This window comes from Hyaena hyaena, unplaced genomic scaffold (assembly GCF_003009895.1).
Source record: "Hyaena hyaena isolate Hyena2069 unplaced genomic scaffold, ASM300989v1 scaffold_446, whole genome shotgun sequence".
Classification (NCBI taxonomy): Eukaryota; Metazoa; Chordata; class Mammalia; order Carnivora; family Hyaenidae; genus Hyaena; species Hyaena hyaena.
In genome coordinates, this window is record NW_024081081.1 from 261,484 (window position 1) to 284,444 (window position 22,961).

Below are 22,961 nucleotides of genomic sequence, written 5' to 3' on the forward strand. Positions count from 1 at the left end.
CCGTGTACAATGCTTAGAGGTACGCAGAAGTCCATTCATCTTAGTAAGAGGGAGATGAGTTGGGGGACCCTAAAGCAGGAAAATCTTACCCAGAAAAGCTCAGCTCCAGTGAAGAAGGAGGAGCACGTCTGAGTTCCCCAAAGGATAATGATATATTCTGGATCTCAAGTTACATGAGGTCACAGAATTATCACCGGAGCACGTCTGAGTTCCCCAAAGGATAATGATATATTCTGGATCTCAAGTTACATGAGGTCACAGAATTATCACCGGAGCACGTCTGAGTTCCCCAAAGGATAATGATATATTCTGGATCTCAAGTTACATGAGGTCACAGAATTATCACCTGGAGACACAATAGTTATCTATGACCAGGAACACAGTTGGAGCAATTCCCTGAAGATAGAATAGATGTTAGTGACTATCTTGGGGTTCTGTGGATGGCATTACCTAGCAATATTTCTTCTCAATATCCCAAAGCCAGGAAGGGATAGGGCAGGGAATCATGGGCAGTTGGGAGAGGTGTGGACTGTGGGTGTCCTCAGTGTACACGGAGTGTTTACATAAGGGGATGTGACAGCTTCTCTGGTTTTTATTTGGAGTGAAAGGAAGAAATCATTGGAGGATTCAAGTTTCAAGCACATGACTTCCACTTTAAAAGGCTGGTTTGTTGAAAATAGTTTGTATGATGGCAAGAGAAGTGGAGGAATCAGTTGGTGGAGAAACTACTGCAATAATCCAGGAGGGAAAGGATAGTACCTCAATCCAGGGGTAGTAAAAATGGTTTTGGGAATAAATTTTGAAAGAGACCAACAGAATGAATTGACAATTTCAATATAACGTGTAAGAAAATGTGCTTAAATAATGTTTATTGATAAAGCAGCAAGATAAGCAACATCCAACACTTGGTTTTAGGTCGGGTCATGATCTCACAGTTCGTGGATTGAGCCCCGTGTCAAGCACTGTGCTGACAGCGCAGAGCCTGCTTGCAATTCTCTGCCTCCCTCTCTCTGATCCTTCCCTGCTCACATGCTTTCTCTTTCTCTCTCAAAATAAACAGACATTTGAAACATTTTAAAATAATTTCTCATTACAAAAATGTTGGTTAACAAATCTCTGGCTAATATTAGTTAACACTGACGTTTCTAAATTAATATAAAACAAAATTATCAAATGCTTTTAGTCTTTGTTTTAGTATATGATATTGATAAATAAGATTCAGTATGATGAAATGTGGAATAGGAAGTATTGTTAAAAATTAAAAAAAAAATCTTCTTCATGAATTACTTCATTTAAAATAATTTGACTCCTTTAATTCACCTTTAACTCTATGACAGGTTGCTGTTACTATTGCTGTCTTCTGATATATATCTGCATAAAAGAAATAGCATTACTTTTAGGGTTATGTAACATGTAGTCTTAAACAAAATCAAGAAAAGTAGAAGAACTAGATTTGTATTTACTCCATTCACACGAACCACTATCTCATTTGCTTCCCATATCCCACTCATTGATCACATAGCTAGCATTTGGTCTTTCTAATGTTAATCTAGGTTTTAACAATGTTCAGCATTTAAAATTTCAAACTTAAATCCATCTAGTATAGTTTCTATTTTGTCTACATGGAAGATAGGATTAAATATTAATATGGCTGATAATGCTTCCCCAAAGTTAAAAAATATGATTTACACACAAATCGTCAAATTTTTAAATTATCGTATCTCCAATTATATTATTCTATCAAATAACTATGTGAATAATTATTTCATTTTCATTACTGAGGTCCTTAATGAGGTCTCTATATCTTTCAGCTACATTGTTACATGCTATGGCATTAAACCTCCATGTTTTTCCTTTGGCTCCTATCCATACACAGTTCCTGTTGAAGAGACATGCTGAAGAGGGATTGTTCTTACTACATGGCAACAATGTCTTAGCCACAGATGATAAGGTCAAGTCTGAACACCTAACTCAGAATTATAAATCCAAACAGAACATTGGCTGAATTTAGGTACACTTACATAGCTATTTTCTTGTATTTCTTGAGAATACAAACTATCAAGCATTGGGTATGGAAAGATTATTCATATTTTATTTGTAAACGAATCTAAATAAGATTGAGATAGGTAAACTGGACTATGTGCAAGCAGAGCAGTCATTTTGAAAGAATGGATAGGGAAACAAACATGAAAAGATTATTTCATTTATAAACCTGCAGGTGATAGAAAGAAAAACCTGTTTCCTGACTACCCAATTCATTACTGTCCCTTTGGACTTCAGCTCTGCATCATTTCTTACCCTCGTGGGCTTACGGCCACTTATTGTTGATCTAAAACTTAGGCTGTTGTGACTAGGTTTTGTTATTTATGATCAGTGATCCCTTACTATAATCTCTCTTCCAAAAATGAGGTTTCCTTCTAGTAACCACAAAATCTGCCAAGATTCTTAAGATTACCAGAAGACTTATGCCAGATATGATTCAATTAAATAAACTTTAACAATTTGATAATTACTTAAAAATATATATAAATTATGCAGAATACTATGCTGACTTTAACTGGTTGCTGCAACTTGTTGAGAAATAAAATTAATTAACTTGGGAAATAGAGGTGTTGATGGAAATTTTCTATTATTTTATCTCCATCTACACAAGTAAGAAACAGAGACATTTTCCTTTAGCATGCAACAACAAGACCCACTTATTTATCTTTACTTCTGCATTCTCATTCTCCTAAATACTCACTAAGCAAAGTTCTGGCTTATATTGGTGTTATGGTAAAGAAAAAATCTGTTTAAGTGAAATAATTCAGACAGAGAAAGACAACTACAATATGATCTCACTTATATGTGGAATCTAAAATTTTAAAAAAAAGGAAAAAAACCTTATAGACACAGAAAATAGAAGAACAGATTAGTGGTTGCCAGATGTGAGGGTAGAGGATAGGCAAAATGGGTGAAGGGGGTCAAAAGGTACAAACTTCCAGTTATAAAATAACTGGGTATACACAAAATAAATATATCCCGGGTATATAATAAACAGCATGGTGACTATCGTTAATAATATTGTATTGAATATTTGAAACTTGCTAAAAGAGTAGTCCTCATCACAAGAAAAAATATATTTGTTAACTATGTTTGGTGATGGATGTTAACTAGACTTATTGTGGTGATCATTTTGTAATACATACAAATATCGAATTATTACATACCTGAAACTAATGTCATATGTAAATTATATTTAATTAAACTAAAAGACTTAATCAAGTTCAGCTCTACCAAAGAAATACAAACAATTGTAAAAGTACCTTAATTTTAATTTTAGAAACACATGAAAAATAAAAAGTGTAAAACGGGTTGTGTTCTGTGTTCTTTCTTTGCTATCTTATTTTTAAAAAATTTTTTTCTCACCTTCTGCATATTCTATTCACAAAATTTGCTTCTCTATCTCTATCAATCTCCTTAGAGCAAGTGAATATCAATCCAAGGTAAGTGGGGTTGCTTGGGAAGTAGAAACTTCTCCTAAAGCAATTACAGTCAACTTGTTTTTCTATTTGAAATGCGCTATGAATTACTGAGTATCTTCAGTTGTTTCTGGACCTATTAGAATATAAAGGATACCTAACTAACTGAAATTGAGAAAAACTTTGGTGTATGCTAAGACTCAACATTTCTAAACATAATACAATCTATCCAGGAATCCCTATTTGCAATATTCTGAATTACATTTGAATTCTTCTCAAAATATATTCAATATTAAATACAAACAGTAATAAATTTATTTACCCTTCACTTGCTACTCTTTTTCAGTTCCAGAGTTGTGTTTTATTCCATTTAAAAGCAATGATGGCAATTAAAATAAAGAGAGGTAGAAAAATGTAGAAACCTAACAAGATGCCTTTTTTTGGGGAAGACACACGTTGTTTAATAAACTGGTAATTCATCTTGACCTAAAAACATGAAAGTACCTTTTAATGTCTTCAAAACTTATATTCAAAGCATATTAGTAATTTTAACTATAAAAGGGATTCAAATAACACAATAAGAGAAGAAATAAACATATTTAGAAGAATTTTCTTAAATTTTGTGACTATTCCTCAAAATCCACCACAATTACATGTGTGTATGTATGTCCATATCTATCTATCACTGACAATACTGATTTTTTTATCTTTACAGTATAGTTAATCTTTAGTTTTGTGATTTATTAAATATATTTATTCTATTGCATTCCCGTCTACTAGCTACTTAGAATTCATTAAATTGATATTCTGATTTAATAAGTTCTTCCATTAAATAATATAGAGCAAAAGGAAAAAGAGAAGTGTTTTTTATAACTAATTTAATAAAAAATTACTGATATAACTGATGGCTACTTTTAAAAAACAATGATTGTAAACTAGGTTAAACTTCCATATTATCTATATGTAGTGATATTGTTCTATTTTTGACTATATTAATTAGAAAATAAATATTCCTCTAGGTGTTATAAAGACATTACAGAAAATTAGAAAACCTTATGAAATGTTAGTCCAATTAAACAAAATAAATAAGCAATCAGAATTACCACCAAAACAACTATGATGACACTAAATGCAAATGTATTTAGTGTCTTTCAAAAAAAAGACAAAAATTCAGCAACTTCAAAACACGGATGGAATCCAATTATATGTTGATAAGAAGTGATTTACCTAAAAGAAAGTGATTCAGTTATGTTACATGGATTGTAGGAAATAACTTGACAAATATATTTCAAAAATATTAAAATTAAGCTCTATATAGTGGGCTTAGGCTCTCCTTTTTTCCCTCATCCATCAGAAAATGTCGTCTCCATCAATTCACCTTAACTAAAAATTATCATATTAGAAGTGGGGCTTCCTTCTCATATCCTTAGTTACTCCAAAGGCTGATTGAAGAAATTGGACCTAATAAGTATTGGATTAATTGACCAATGTCCATTACTTTAAGGAAGTAAGGGCTTCCACTTTGGCCATGATGAATATTTTTCATTAAATAGTGCTAAACTAGCCTTATTATAACACAATAAATAGAAATAAATATAAAACAGGACAAAATACATGAAGGAAATGGTTTCTGAAAATCAACATAAAATACAAATCTATAATACATAAAGGGAAGAAAACACAATATTGATTTTATAAAAGTTCAGTTTTACCCATGAACAACTTACTGATCTCAGCACAGAGAATTGGAATCCTAGGGAAAGTACAGAATTCCCACTGAGTTAAGGAGGCAGAGAAAAGAATTCACAACAGTTGTAACGGCTAGAATCTGCAGGGTGCAGCACTAGAGAGAAAGAGAAAGATATAAAAACATGCACACAGTTTGAAATCACCTGAAGCTAATTAGATACCAGCTCTTATGGGGTAGAAAGTGTAAAGGAAAGGAGAGATAAGAGATGGAGCAGTGCTGAAAAAAGAGCACCAAAGAGATCCCAATTCATCCACATCCTCAACACATGTTGCCTGTATTTTTAAAAATGTTTATTTTATTTTGAGAGAGAGAGAGAGAGAAAGAGAGAGAGGAGGGGAGGGGCAGAGAGAGAAAATCCCACCAGAGCCAGATGTGGGGCTCAATCTTACAAACTGTGAGATCCTGAACTAGGCAGAAATTGAGTCTGATGTTTAACCAACTGAGGCACCAAGGCGCCCTGCCTGTATTTTTTTTATTATAATCACCCTAAAGAATGTGAGATTGACTTACATTTTCCTAAGATGTTGAGCATCTTTTCATAGGCTTATTGGCCATTTGTAATTTTTTTATGGAAATGTGTACATTTAAATCTCTTCCCATTTAAAAAAAATTTTTAATGTTTTATTTATTTTTGAGAGAGAGAGAGAGAGAGAGACAAATCGTGAGATCATGACCTGAGCAGAAGTCGGACGTTTAACTGACTGAGCCACTCAGGCACCCCATCTCTTCCCATTTTTAATTGAGTAGTATTTTATTATGAACTTGTATTGTTTACATATTATGGATACAAATCTCATACAAGATATAAGATTTACAAATATTTTTTCTCATTTGGTAGTTTGTTTTTCACATTCTTGGTTTTATCATTTGCACTACAAAAGTTGTTAATTTTGATGAAGTTCAATCAATCTATTGTGTTTTCTTCATTTGTGCTTTGGTGTCTGTCTTCTAAAAACATAGCTTATGCCAAGGTCACAAAGTGACCTTAGTTATGTGTGTTGTGTTTTATACATTTAATTCTTACGTTTAGATCTATGATCCATTTTCCGTTAATTTTTATGAATGTTGTGATGTAGTAGTCTAACTTCTTTCTTTTACATGTGGTTATCTACTCCCATTTACTGAAAAGACCATTTTTTCCCAATTAAATTGCCTTCTCATCCTTGTTAAATAAAGAACAATGATTATAAGTATGAAGTTTTATTTCTGGACTCTCTATTTTATTCCACTTAACTAATGCCTATCTTTATCTTTAGGTCAATACTACACCAATTGATTATTTTAGCTTTGGATTATCTTTTGGAATTAAAAAGCATGTTTTCAGCTTCAAGTTTTCTTCAAGACTGTTTTTACCATTTTACAATTCCATGTCCCTTAAATTTCTGAATGACTTTTAGGATCACCTTGTCAATTTCTGCAAAAACCTCAAAGATTAATGCTTGAGTTTGTTAAGAATTGTGTTGAATTTGTAGATCAGTTTGAGGAGTATTTCTGTATCAAAAATACTGAGACTTCTAATACATGAACATGGCATATCTTTACAGTTTATGCAGATCTTTCCATCAATATTGTATGTTTAGTTTTCAGTGCATATCTTGCACTTCATAACATTATTTCTAAATATTGTATTATTTTTGGTAATATAAAGGGAATTTTTCCTAAAATACTTTTTATCATGGAAAAATACACAATCAATAAAGTTTACAATTTTAAACATTTTTAAATGTGCATCATTACCACCATCAAACACCAGAGCATTTCCATCCCTACAAACTGAACCCCTTAAATATTAATTTACCATTTTCACACCCCTGACTGGTACCCTTATCTCTTTTTTTTCTACAAATTTGACTATTCTAGGTGCCTCATAAAAGCAGAATCATCCAGTATTTATTATAGTGTGACTGCTTATTTTAATAAGGATAAGGTGTTCAAATTCCATCCACGTTGTAGCTGGTGACAAAATTTCATTGCGTTTTAGAGCTGAAATAGTCCATTTGTACGTTATGTTGTTTTGTTTCTCCACTTATCTGTCGATAGGCATCTAAATATTTCTACCTTTTAGCTATTGTAAATAATGCTATGATAAGCATGGGTATACAAATATCTGTTTAAATCCATGCTTTCAATACTTTTGAGCATATAATTAGATGTGGAATTGCAGGATATGGTACTTCTAGGTTTAATTTTATGAGGAATCACCATACTATTTTCCACAGAGCCTGCATCATTTTACATTCCCAGTAGCAATGAACAGGGATTCCTCATCAACACTTGATATTTCTGAATTTTTTTAAATATAGCCATCCTAACAGATATGAATTAGAATCTTATAGTTCTGACTTGCAATTCTCTAACAATTAGCCTTGTTGAACATCTTTTCTTGTGCTTATCAGTCATTTGTGTATCTTCTTTGGAGAAATGTCTATTCAAGTCCTTTCCCATCTTTTATTTAGTTTCTTTGTTCCTGAGTTGTTAAAGTTCTTTACGTATTTTGGATATTAATACTTCATCAGATGCATTCCATAGGTTACATTTTTGTTGATGGTATCCTTTTAGAGCAACAGTTTTTAATTATGATGAATTCCATTTTATTTATTTTTTCCTCTATTCCCTGTGATTTTGGTGTCATATCCAAGAAATCATTGCCAAATCAGTGTTATAAAGACCTCCTGCCTGGGTGGCTCAGTTGGTTGAGTGTCCGACTCTTGGTTTTGGCTCAGATCATGATCTCGCAGTTTGTAAGTTCAAGCCTTGGATCAAGCCTTGCATTAGGCTCTGCACTGTCAGTGCAGAGCCTACTTGGGATTCTCTCTCCTCCTCCTCCTTCGCCCTTCCTTTGCTTGTGTGCTCTCTCTCTTAAAATAAACTTTACTTTAAAAAAAGACTTCTCCCATGCTTTCTTCTAAGAATTTTATGGTTTTAGCTTTTACATTTAAATCTTTGATCCATTTGAAGTTAATTTTTATATATAATGTAAGGGTTCAATCTCATTCTTTTGCATGTAGATATCCTATTACCCCATACTATTTGTTGAAAAGATTACTCTTTCATTAAATGGTCATGGCCACTTTATTAGAAATCATTAGTTATTTCCAATATATATATTTGATATATATATGTGTGTGTGTGTGTGTGTGTGTGTGTATGGTCTATCTTGGCTTCCTATTTTATTTCATTGAAAATTTCAGTTTTCTTATGTTGTTGCCCAAAGGAATGTATCAGCTTTCAAATATATATACAAGTTTTATTGGAAGGAGTTAGATGGTGTAAAAGCTTAATATAATTTGAATCAAGATCAAAGCAAAAAGTTTTTAAACATAGATAAGCTTTTTCTGAAATGTATGGAAAGGAGACCCTAGAATAGCCAAAACAATTTTGAAAAAGAAGAATAAAGTGGGAGGAATCACTCTTCTCAATGTCAAAGATTGCCATACAGTTACAATAATCAGAACAGTATAGTAATGATGGAGAATGATGCACAGATCAATGGATCAAAATAAAGAAGTGAGAAATACACTAACACAAAAATGTCCAATAAATTATTGACAAAGGAACAAAAACAATTCAAAGGACAAGAGAAGGTTTTTTCAAAGAATTATGGTGCAGCAACTGGGAACATGTTAGTCAAAAAGTTAAACTCTCACCCTTTACAAAAAGTAACTCAAAATGGATCATGGGCTTAAACTTAAAACACAAAACTGTATCTTTTAGAAATATCATGGCAGAAAACCTCAGGACTTAAGGTTGACAAAGAGTTCAGACACTTGGCACCAAAAACATGGTCCATAAAGGAAAAGAAGTAGACTTTATCAGAAAAAGAATCAATAAAATATTTGTGGTCTGAGAGAAAACCAATTACAGACATGGAAAAAATGTGTTCATATTACATATCCAATATATATAGATATGCACACATATACATGTATATGCACACATGTGTGCATATGTATACATATGTGTATGTATATATACATATATAAATGTATGAATATTTTATATTCATATGTATGATATATATATATATATAAAACGAAAATCCTCTGAAAATTCAACATTTAAAAAAACACATTCTAATTAGAAAATGGGCAAAGATATGAACAGATCTTTCACTGAAGAAAATATACAGATGCCAAATAAACACATTAAAGACATTTCACATCATTACCCATTAGGGAAGTACAAATTAAAACTGCAATGAGATAGTAATACATACCTAATAGAATGACTAAATAAAAGTGGTATCATCAAATGTTGGCGAGGTTGCCAAAACAATGGGTCTTTGGATCATTCTTTTTTTTTTTTTTTTAATTTTTTAATGTCATTTATTTCTGAGAGAGAAAGAGGCAGCGCGAGCAGGGGAGGGTCAGAGAGAGAGGAAGACACAGAATCAGAAGCAGGCTCCAGGCTATGGAAACCAACTTGACAATAAACTATTTGTAAAAAAATAAAATAAAATAAAATAAAATAAAATAAAATAAATTAAATAAATAAAATAAAATATATAAAATAAAATAAAATAAAATAAAATAAAAAAGTATTTCTAGGTAAAAGAAGAAGAAGAAGAAGAAGAAGAAGAAGAAGAAGAAGAAGAAGCAGCAGCAGCAGCAGCAACAGCAGCAGCAGCAGGCTCCAGGCTCTGAGCTAGCTGTCAGCACAGAGCCCTATGTGGGGCTGGAAACCACGTGAGATCATGACTTGAGCCGAAGTTGGACACTTAACCGACTGAGCCACTCAGGCGCCTGACAGTGGGTCCTTCTTATACGTTGGTAGGAATGTCAAATATCACAATCACTCTGAAAAAGAGTTTGGCAGTTGCTTTTAAATATATAAATGGCTTATCATTGACCCAGCAATTTTACTCTTGAGGATGTTTCCCAGGGAATTGAAATTTTACTTTCAATCAGAATTTTCTACACAAGTGTGCAGTGGAGATCTATTCATAGTACCTAAAAATTGGCAACCAACGAAATATCCATCAGTAGTTTGATACGTCCACACAAAGGAATACTAGTTACCAATAAAAAGGCAAGAAGTTTATTTATATGTGCAACAACTTGGATGCCATCCATGGAAATTATGGAAGAAAAAGAAGCCAGTCTCCAAGTGACACAAACTTTATGATTCCATTCATATAACATTCATGAAATAATATAATTAGAGAGATAGCAGTTTAGCTGTTGCCAGGTGTCAGGAATGGCAGAAAAGGGGATCAGTGTAGCTATATAAAGGGGTAATATTAGGAGCCATATAGTAATGATATACTTCTGTATCTTGATTGTGGTGGTGGTTACACAAATTTGAAACATGTGGTGAAACTGAATACCAACACCCACATATACACTCACACACACACACACACACACAGACACACACACACACGTATATGTTTACTGGTGAAATCTGAATAAGTTCTGTAATTTTAATAATGTGCATTTTCTTGTTTTGCTACTGTACTATAGTATTAAAACATGTTAAAACTGACATAGTCTGAGTAAAGGGTACACAGGACTTCCAACTCCTTTTTTTTTGCAACTCTTTGTGAATGTATAATTATTTCAACATAAAAAGTTAAATAAAAATCACAGTAGGATATCACTGGACGTTTACAGCTACCAAAACAAAATCAAACCAAACCAAACAAAAATGACATCAAGTGCTTATGAAGTGCGGAACATCCTTGTAGAGAAATTGGAACTCTCATACGTAAATGGAAAGAAGGAAAACTGGTACAGTCACTTTAGAAAATAGTTTGACTATTTCTGTCCTTCTTTTTTTAGTTTATTTATTTTGAGAGAGAGTATATGGGCATGAGGGAGAGGACAGAGAGAGAAAGAGAGAGAGATCCCAACCACACAGGCTCCACACTTAGAGCACGTATCCTGATGCAAGGCCTGAACTCACTAATTGTGAGATCATGACCTGAGTCTAAGTGAAATGGGGTAGTTAATCAACTGGGCCACTCAGGCACCCCAAAACTATTTCTTATAAAATTGAAAATACACTTTCTAAAAACTAAACACTTAATAAATGACCGAGAAATCTTACTACTCAGTGTTTAGCAACCAAATGGTGAAAACTTAACATATATACAAAAGTCTATGTGTACATGTTTATAGTAGGTTTATTTAAAATTTCCCAAGTCTAGAAATAACCCAAATGCCTTTCAATGGCTGACTGGATAAGCAATAAGAATGCATCATTTCAATATAGAAACCTACTTAACAATAAAAGAATGATTTATTGGGGGCACTTGGCTGGATCATTTGGTACAGCACAGAACTCTTGATCTCTGGATCATCAGTTTATGCCCCACATTGGGCCTGGAGCCCACTGAAAAAACAAACAAAACAAACAAACAAATGAATGAATGAACTCTTAAACAGGAATATGACATATGACAACAGGAATGGATCTCAAATGCATATATACTGCATATGACATTCTGGACAAGGCAACTCTATGGGGACAAGAACAGGTAATTGATTTCCAGGAACTGGCAGTGGGGGATGAATACAAAAGGGTAACCAGCAGGAACTATTGAGGTGACAGATCTACTGTGTATCAATGACCGTGCTGTTGGGAACAAGAGTCTGTGCTTTTTTCAATACCGGTTAAGTTCTATACCACAGAGTGAATGTCACTGGGTATCATTTTGTAAAACCCAAACATGTTTAATAAAACATACTTAAAAAGAGACAAAGATTTAAGATATTTTTTTCAAAATTCCCAAAACCATATTAACCCATTGATTCAAGAATCACAGCCAACCTAAGCAGGATACATTCAAAAAGAAACGTCGTGATGAATTGTCGTGAAACTGGAAAATGATATAAACATGTAAAATAAAAATGTATAAAATAAAAACATATACAAGAAGTATAAAAACATATAAAAGAAACATTAATTAGAATGAATAATAAGAATGGCACTGTAGATGTGCCTAGGTGGCTCAGTTGGTTGAGCATATGGCTCTTGATTTCAGCTCAGGTCATGACCCCAGGGTTGTGGGACCAGGCCCCACATTGGGCTCCATACAGCGTGAAGCCTGCTTAAAATTCTCTCTCTCTCCTTCTGCCCCTCTCCCCCACATACATTCTCTCTGTCTAAAAAAAAATACACTGTATTCTCATTAGAAAATATAAGCTAGGATACAATTGGATTACATCTTTGAACTGCTGAAAGAAAAAATTCTCAATGTAGAATCATACAATTACAGTGAAAATATTCTTCACAGATAAGACATTTTCATAAAACTTTTAAAGACAAAAGCTGAGAGAGTTGGCCACCACAAGGTACAAACAAAAAGAAATATAAAAAGTTTTTTCAGAGAGAAAAAAATGACCCACACGAAAGAGTTGAAAAGCCCTTGATAACTGCAAATGGATGGGTAAATGTAAATATTTATATTATAAATCATGAAAATGTCATTATCTATGTAAGGCAATATAATAATAATGTATTATCAGATTTACAACATATATAAATAAAATATAAGACAAAAGTGCAAATGATGGAAAGACACTAATGAAATTACACTGTAAAGATTTTTACATTGTGAAGTTTAGAAGAAACAAATATGCTATATATATTCATGAATGTTCACCAAATATTTTTTAAATGTTTTATACCATCTACTATCCATATGCTGTGGATACTGAAGTTTAAATTAAATAAAGCAAAATAAAATGGAAATTTTAGTTTTCTAGTTGTACTATCTATATGTCAGGTGCTCAATAGCCACATAGTTAGTGGAGATGTAGACCATTTCTGTAAGGGGAGAAAGCTCTTTGAAACACACTCATCTGGATACTAACTTCCCCTAATCCAAAACCCATTATCAAAACTTCCTCCTGGTGATAATGGTGATGGGTTACAATGTGGAAGAATATATCCAACATCGCAATGACAATGAAGCAAATTATTGCAAACCTAAAACCGGAACCAAATAAAAAATAAGAACATTTTATGTACAACATAATGTTAAATGCATTATTCTGTTAGTGTAAATTATTAAAGTATAATAATTCATATATTGTATTTATTTTGATGTGGCAAATATTTTTAAAACAAAATATAACAAGTTCCCATGCATTAACCTTTTAAATGCCATAAAGATTTTCTTTTGTCTCATAGGTTTTAAAATAAAGGATAACTTTCTTGATAAAACTCAGATGCCTTATTCCAGAAAGGCATACAATTATGAACCAAAAAAACTATACTAATCATCAGGGAAATGCAAATCAAAACAAAACAATGAGGTATTACCTCACAACAGTCAGAATGGCTAGTATCAAAAAAATAAATTAAAGAAATAAAGAAAAGAAAAAAGAAAAAACAAGTGTTGGTAAGAATGTGGAGAAAAGGGAACCACTGTGCACTGTTGGTGGGAATGTAAACGAGTGTAGCCACTGTCAAAAACAGCATGGAGCTTCCTCCCAAAATTAAAATTAGAAATATCATACAATCTAGTAATTCTACTACTGAGTATTTACCCAATGAAAACAAAACACTAATTAGTATATTGCACTCTTATGTTTATTGCAGCATTATTTACACTGGCAATGATATGGAAGCAACCTAAGAGGCTATTAGTAGATGACTGGATAAATATGTGGTATATATAAACAATGGAATGTTACACCGCCATAAAAAAGGAAGAGATCTTTCCATTTGTGACAACTTGGACGAACCTAGAAGATAGTGTGCTAAGTGAAATAAGTCAGACCAAGAAAGATAAATACCATATGATTTCACTTTTATGTGGACTCTAAAAAATAAAGCAAATGACTAAACAAAAAGCAGAATTAAATCTGTAAATACAGAGAACAAATTGGTGGTTGCTGTGAAGGGGAGTAAGTGGGAGGAATGGATAAAATGGGTGAAAAGAGAAGTGGGAGATACAGGCTTCCAGTTAAGGAATGAACAAGTCATGGGGCTAACAGCAGAGGGAATACATTCAGTGATAATGTAAATGGCAGATGATAGCTACATTTGTGGTGAGCATACCATAATGCACAGAGTTGTTGAATCACTATATTCTACACCTGAAATTAATGTAACATTGTGTGTCAACTACATTTCAATGAAAAATTATAAAATAGTAGAAGTTAATATTTATTTGACTTGTGCTAGGTTTAAAAATAGTGGTTATAAAAACAGACTTTTATAAAAAGTGGGGGAAAAAACAAAAGGAGAAGCTTGTTTAATGAGACACAGATACTTAAATGTATTTTGCTAGAAATAGGAAGGCTATAAATACCTATACATGTAATTGAAAGAAGAGTCAGAAGCAATAGGTCCATCAAAAAATTAAATAAGACATGAAATTAAAATTAAATTAGGGGCGCCTGGGTGGCTTAGTCGGTTGAGCGTCCGACTTTCGCTTAGGTCATGATCTCGCGGTTCGTGGGTTCGAGCCCCGCGTCGGGCTCTGTGCTGACTGCCAGCTCAGAGCCTGGAGCCTGTTTCAGTCTGTGACTCCCTCTCTCTCTGACCCTCCCCTGCTCACACTGTCTCTCTCTCTCCTAGAAATAAATAAAACATTAAAAAAATTAAAAAAAAAAAGAAATTAAAATTAAATTAAAAAGGAAAGAAATAAAAATGAAACTGTTAATAATATGACATGTAAGTGATTTGGGAGAAAATTTTGATATAAGACACACAGGCAGGTCACTTTATTCCTGGATTATTATATGAAATGTGAAGTATCAATGTGGCAAGAGACAAAATCAAAGCCACAAAATCAAAGCCAAATGTATGTTCAAAAAAACAAAGTTTACAATGTTTCTATTCCCGAGTAGATAATTTCACAATGGATGAACAAATTAAAATGCAAATGGAAAATACCACTATACATACATGCTTAAAATCTGTACATTACATAAATATAAATTAACAATGGATTTAGCATGTTAAAAGTGATTTACAAAAACTGAGATGCTAGTTTAGCCAGAATTTGAGGAAATGCATATTTTTATACCTGATAGATGAGAGCAAACATTGGTATAATATCCCTTAAACACAATATAATATTTATAAAAGTTTAAATATTACATCAATGTGGCCAATCATTTTTAATTAACAATTTAAGAACTCTGATAAATGTGCAAAGGTGACTGTACCCAATGTCCATTGTCCCATTACTTATAAATGGTTAAGTAAAAATTTAACGTTATCCAAAAGTCCATCAGTGAAGGACTTTTCAAATATAGTATGGAGGAGACATACAGGGAAATAAACTGAAGCCACTTAAGGATGAAAGAGATCTGAATACACAAGAAATTCTGCTTTCACAAAAATATTAGATTATAATATTTTGATATAAATATATTGTGTGTCTAAATATATATCAGTATACATACACTCAACCACAAGCAATATTTACATGTATGTATAAATATGTATGAATAACCCTTAATAAATTCATTTCCAAATTTTCATAATCTTACTCTAACATTATAATAGATTACACTTCATATTGCATTTTTGTACAAAGTTCAAAGCTCATGAGGCCTGAAACAATGTGACTGAACACATAATGTGTAAATAATGGAATCCAATTTTCTTATTTAACTGCAAGTTTTCAAAGTAATTTCTATATCACATAATTCTGAACTGCATTATCTTGGTTTAAAATATTATTGACATGAACTAAAATAACTATACGTAGAAATGAAATAACCATTACATACCCCATGTCCACTGCAACTTGTGAGTCACAATTTATTCTCTTTCAGTATGAATTCGTAGGAGTGCACTGTCCCCCGTCACAAAACTATAATGTTAAAACAACTGATAACAAAAACTTTCAATGTAAAGCCATGAATTGAGCAATTGTACTTTGTACAAAACTTTAATGCACAATATATTTTATATTTAAGCTTCATATATATTTATATTATATAGATAGAATATGAATTGGGAATTCATGACATCTACTCATTTTAAAAGAACTTGGGAGTCCAAATGTCGTGCTATTACTTTACCACATATGAAATTTTGAGAATGAGATACTATTTTTTCCCATGAATATAGCTGTGAGCTTAATAATATTATTATAAGAATAAAAATAGCCACCTTGTACTGACCATTTGTATTAAGCTAGAATCTGTCTTTATATTTTCTATATGTTTTTAGAATATATACTAATATACACTCAAAGGAAATATTTTTATCCTCATTTTAGATTTGATGAGAATAAATCTACTCTTTTAAGTTAATGCACAGGTTATTGACAATCCAATATTCAGTGCACAGAGCGACATACTGCCCAATGCTAAATAGCAGTATCAATGCTAAATAAAAAATTTTTATGTTTTTCCAACTTTAATGATAATATCTCTTATCTTTCACATTAGCGGTGTGACCTACAGCAAGTTATTTAATCCCTCCATATCTCTGATTTTTGCATTTGGATCAGCAATTATACCCAAATTTTTTAAAAGTACAGGTCTCATGAAGATGAAATAATTTGTTAGACATAAAAGAATAAAAACAATGTCTGGTACATAGTAAATGTTCACTAAACACAAGAAAATATTTTAATTATTTTTTTGACCTGATTTTTATGTAAGTTCTATGTTAATGCTCCTCTATCCAAATTTTAATATCATTTGAATATCTTTAGGGAAGTCTGTAAAAATTATCTGTGGCTTTTTTCAGGTTATCTGATAAGATATACACTGTATGATGAATAGTCTTAAAAATCATTATTTCCTATCAGCATTAACCAATCATCATCAAAAAGGAAGCAATATCAGCTTGTTTAGTGCTCTGATGAAGTCAGCAAGAATAACAAAAATTTTGGACACACTAGCATTACTTGTGCACAAAACCATTTTCATTTTAGTGCTCCTCAAACATTGCCATTGAGGCAGTAATAAATAGTGATATTTCCCTGGGCTGTCTTTAAGAGAAAAATAAGCTGGAAAAGTTAAGATCCATGCTTCTGATACAATTTCCTTCAAGTAAAAGGGTTAATTTGCAACAGGCTCTTTTGTAATGACAGCAAATGCAAGAGACATTACAAAAGTACTTAGGCCAGGGCAATGGTTGGGATATGTTTTGAATATAAACTAAGATACAAGATTCCTTCTTTGAACAAGAGACACAGTGTCCCAGTAGCAGTCATACTATGTTTCAAAGAAAAAAATAAACACATATAAACAACACAAGTAAATACATATTTCCTAAAGAGAAATGCCTGAATTATGTAAACATATTTTCATATAGTCCCAGGTGTGAGTAAGATAAAGGGAGTTAATTTTATTCCTTTATTCATTGATTAGTTTATCTAATTTTGGACAATCAAATGCCCCAAACATGCCCCTTTTCAAGTTTGAAATGAATGTGTTGAGATATGTTCATCTTCCTTGGCCTACGTATGTGAACTAGAATCACTTCCTCTGTTCTAAGTCTTATAAATAAAAAAAATTAAAAAAGCTTCCTATCATATCCAATTAAGCAAATTGGCATTGTTGGAATACGCCTATCTCCATGCAGTATACTCTTTACCCAGCATATAACAGCATTAAATATATGAGTGTTTTATTTACAAGTTCATTATGGTTAATAAGGAGATAAATTTTTCTTACTGTTAATAAATAAGTAATAAATAAAGTCTCTCTTCTCTCCCATTTTTTCTTGTTGTCTATCAAGGTAAATTTTATAGGGGCACCTGGGTGGCTCAGTCAGGTAAGCATCCAACTTTTGGTTTCAGCTCAGGTCATAATCTTCCAGCTTCAGGGGTTCGAGCCCCATAAGCCCTGGTTAGGATTCCCTCTCTCTGCCCCTCCCCCACTCGCGCTGTCTCTGTCTCTCTCAAAATAAATAAATAAACTTAGAAAAAAAAGATAATTTTTACAAAAGACCCACATTTAGTGAAAGTAAGGTAACAAAGTCTTTCCAACCACTCTGAAATCAACTGAACAAGGGAGAATTACACATGAAAATAAAGTATATCTTTGATGAATTTTTAAAATAACCACAGGAAAATTCCAATTCAAATTCAGATATGGCACTCACAAAAGCTCCCCCTTTCCTAATTAGTGTGAGTAAAGGAGCATCAGAAAGAGGCAATTTGAAGATGAAAGATTTAAGAACTTCCTGGGATTCTAAAATAAATTCAAGTCCACTGATGGAAAAAATGAAGTGAGGAAGCCACATCTTCAAATACAATGGTAAAGGAGAGAGCCTGGTTGATCAGTTTCAAATATTCTGGACAAGCTGCAGCCTGAGTAATAGGGAAAGCAGAGGAAGAAGAGACAAAAAGGCAGGTAGGGAAAGGTGGCTAAAATGCAGAATTATCAATGGAAGTCTATCTACAAAACCACAGAATTAGTTAACTCTCATATCACTACTCAGTTCTCCTTTCTCTCAACTACAAAATGCAGTCAACACAACACTTTTATGCCAAGGGAAATTATTTAGAAAGGTGTTTTGTTTCCTAAAGCAACCAAATTATTGGTGACTATAGAATTTGGGCTTTTCATGTGGTCTGTCCACTAGAAGAGTTCCTACCCAATTAAGCTACTGGAAGTATTGGGCGCCTGGATGGCTCAGTCCAGTAAACATCTGACTCTTGATTTTGATTTTGGCTCAGGTCGTGATTTCAGCTCAGGTCACAATCTCAGTCTGTGAGTTCGAGCCTTACATTGAGCTCTGTACTGTGTCAGTACGGGCCTGCTTGGAATTCTCTCTCCCTCTCTCTCTGCTCCTACCCCACTCATGATCTCTCTCTCTCTCTCTCTCTCTCTCTCCCTCAGTCCCTCTCTCTCTCTCAAAATAAATAACTTAAAATTTTAAATAAAACTAAAATAAAATAAACTACGGGAAGTATCATGGCCTAAAAGCCAGTTTATGAAATGAAAGCAGTCATGTGACAAAGCCTTGTCTATGGAGAAGGCTGCCGATTAGTTATTTTAAATTAAAAATGGTGTAGGAGTAAAAAGCCATGCCAACTTAAAGCTCTTACTGAACCAAGTAGGAAAAATCAGTCTTCCTGCCCTGCCCCTCCCTTCCTTTCCCATCCATTTCCTTCCTCCATCATTCCTTTCTTTGTTTTCTTTTCATGGGGGACATTAGCAGTTGGGCATAGGCTAATGATCAGACTTCCCAGGCTGCTGGAGAGATGAGTGAAGTGATCTGCAAAGCTTTTAGTGGTCATACGAGCTGGTAGGACAAACCAGCATAGCAATCTTCTGTGGTATTTTCATGCCTAGTTCCTCTACTGTTTTATTTCAATTCTTATCATTGTAATTATGTTCTTTCCCATACATGTAATTGCACTACCACTACTTTTAAGATTCTTTTTCTTTGTCTTTAATTTTCAGTTTTATTATGTTGCATCCTACTACGGATCTCACTGGGTTAATCCTGTATGATGTTCTTTCAGCTTTTTGCATCTGTGTATTTATATCTTTTGCCAAATTTGGAACATTCCAAGCATGACTCCTAGAAATACTTTTCCATCCTTAAAATCTTCTATTCTCCTAAGATCTTAGAATGACTTTTATCATGACAAAAAGCAAAAGAAAATGTTTGCAAAGATGTAGAGAAAATGAAACACGTGTGCACTATTGTTGGAAATGTAAACCATTCCAGCCACTATGGAATATATTATGGAGATTATTACAAAAATTAAAAATAGAAACATCGCATGACCCAGCAATTCCACTTCTGGGTATTTATCAAAGTGAAGTAAAACATGTAACTCAAAAATATATGTGCATCTTCATGTTCATTGTAGCATTATTCAGATTGGCTAAAATATGTAATCAATCTAAACATTCACTGATGAATGAATGGATAAGGAAATGTAGCAAATATACACAAAGGAATATTATTCATCTATAAAAAAAGAATTAAATCTTGCCATTTGTGACAACATGAATGAAACTTGAAAACATTAGCTGATTGATATAAGTCAGATAGAGAAAGACAAATACTGTGTGACTTTACTTGTATGTGTGATTTAAGCAACAAAAACAACAAAACCCGAGCTCACAGATGCAGGGAATGGGTTGGTGGTTGCCAATGGTGGGAGTTGGGGAAAGTGAGTAAAATGGGTGAACAGGGTCAAAAATTACAAACTTTCAGTTATAAAATAAATAAGTCATGGTGCTTACAGTAGTATGGTGACTGTAGTTAATAACACTGTATTGCATATTTGAAACCTGCTAACAGAGTAAGTCTTGAAAGTTTTCATCACAATAAAAAAAAGTCATAACTATGTATAGTAATGGACATTAACTAGATTTTTTGTGGTGGTCATTTCACAATGTATACAAATATTGAACCACTATGTTGTACATCTAAAACTAAGTTAATGTTATGTTTCAATGATATGTCAATTAAAAATAGTAACAAGTAATTTTTTAAAATTAATAAAAATGTATAATAAAATATTTTGACACTATACACATTCCAGCAATAACTGGATGTTCATTTACTTTGTATTTACTTCACCAAGCTAGAAGCTAGAAACACCTTGAATCTCACTGTTCAAAAGTTTTTACAGTGGTCAGTCTCATCACACTACTTCCCTTCCTGAAGGTTGTGATGAGGCTAGAAGTTCCAACCCTCTAATCACTTGATCTTACTGGTGATCAGCTCCATCATAAAGCTATCTAGAGGCCCCATCCTGTAACTTCATTAGCATAGATTCAGTTTGACTGGAAGAAGCTCTTAATGATTAACAAAAAATATTCCTAATCACTTGGGAAATTGCAAGAGGCTTAGGAGCTCTTGTACCAGAAAATCAGGGGAAAAAAACAAATTATTTTTGTGTGTTAACCACCTTTATGCCACTAGAATGCTTTTTCTAATCAATTAATCATTAAATTAGCTGATACATTTATGTACTTAATCTCTCACGGTAATAGTAAATATTTTTTTAGCTTGTCTTAGATGATCTTTAAAGGAATGACATATTATTTTATAAGGTAGTCAGCAAGTGGTGTGTTCATTTGTAATTATTTCATTATTTTTATGTGAAAATAAGTTTTCTAATTTTGACATAAGTTTAGTGTTCATTTCCATTTTCCTCAATTTTTCATTTCTTAAAATATTTCATCTCAATGTAAAGTATCTAAATTTCAATGTGAGATACTTGAGTAGTGTTTTTACCTTAGTCAACTAACTCTTCAATGGTACTAGGACACAAATCATTTATTGTTTTTTAAGTTGGTTGAGAAAACTAAAAATATATAAAGCTTAAGATCTCTTTTATTATTATGTCTTATGAGAGGGCCAAATTTTTAATAAGTATTTATTTTGCTTTTGGAAAAACAATTAGGGAAGTTGGCTAATGAACAAATACATTTTACTTTCGTTACAACCAAATCAATTGTTCTTATCAATTATAGCAGCACTAAATACTTTGGCTCTTTTGCTTCCTTTGTTTTTCTTATAATTCAGGTTGTTTTAACCTATTTTTTTGTGTAATATTTGATTCTTTTTTGTTGTTTATATAAATTTTGGCAGACCAGATCCTGGCCTAATGAAGAGGCAAATATTCTGCAGTGGGAGAAAACAAGTTTCAATATCTATATGAAAATTCATAATAAACAAAATAATAGTGAAGCAAGTGCTCTTTTGATCAACAGAAATCCTAAACTTTAAATCTTAAGATCATTATGTAATAACCAAATTTGTAATATTAATTATAAAAAAAGTTAAGGTCTTTGTCTCCCTGTCTCATATGTGTGCACATGTGCACACACATATACACACACACACATCCACATACCATATATATAATCAAGTCAAATTTTTATATACCATACTTGGACCACACATAATGCCATTCACAGTATAGGTAATATCATCTGTTACATGTACTGTTGGTATTCTTAAATACCCAGAGACACACACATGGCCTTTCATGTAAGTATACTGAACATAAAAATTTTTAAATGATATTACTTCTAAAAGTGTCCAATGACAAACTATCTTTCCACAAAGGATACCCTGGCAATATAAGGGAGAAACAATTATCCATATGTTACTTAGCGACAAAAAGTTTTAGGGAAATAATAGTTCAAATATGAGGGTAATTGAAAAGTTACTCAGACCATAGCACCAAGCTATTCAGAACATAAGCAATTTAGGATGTGCAACATAAATATTTATTTGTATATAATGCATTCATTTTTTATTTACATTAAGCAACTCTTCGCAGTACAAACACACAAACACACATTGGAAAATTTATAATTTCCTAAATACACACTTAAAATTACAATACTTTCTTCCACAGTTTCCAAAATCATCTTCCTGAATATTCACTTCTTGTGTACATATAGAAGTAGAACCCTTTGCAACTGAAAATATAAATAAAGTTCCAATTACTCATCTTTAAAAGACATTAAAAACTAAAAGTGTAGTAAATTAATAGAGAGATATCTAGACAACAGTAATGCTCAGTCAATGTCAGGTACTATAAACTTTTGGAGTCATCTACTGGCAATACAAGAAGAGACATTAAAAACTCCCTCTTGAGACATCCAGATGGCCAACAGACACATGAAACGATGCTCAGCATCCCTCCTCATCAGGGAAATACAAATCAAAACCACACTGAGATACCACCTCACACCAGTCAGAGTGGCTAAAATGAGCAAATCAGAGACCTCTAGATGCTGGCGAGGATGTGGAGAAACGGGCACCCTCCTACACTGTTGGTGGGAATGTAAACTGGTACAGCCCCTCTGGAAAACAGTGTGGAGGTTCCTCAGGAAACTAACAAT

General features: G+C 32.7%; 1 pseudogene; it reads right to left on the bottom strand.

The window, feature by feature from the left end:
• Positions 1-1,292: 1,292 nt before the first annotated feature.
• LOC120246078 overlaps positions 1,293-22,961 on the bottom strand; it is a 66,765-nt pseudogene continuing 45,096 nt past the window's right edge.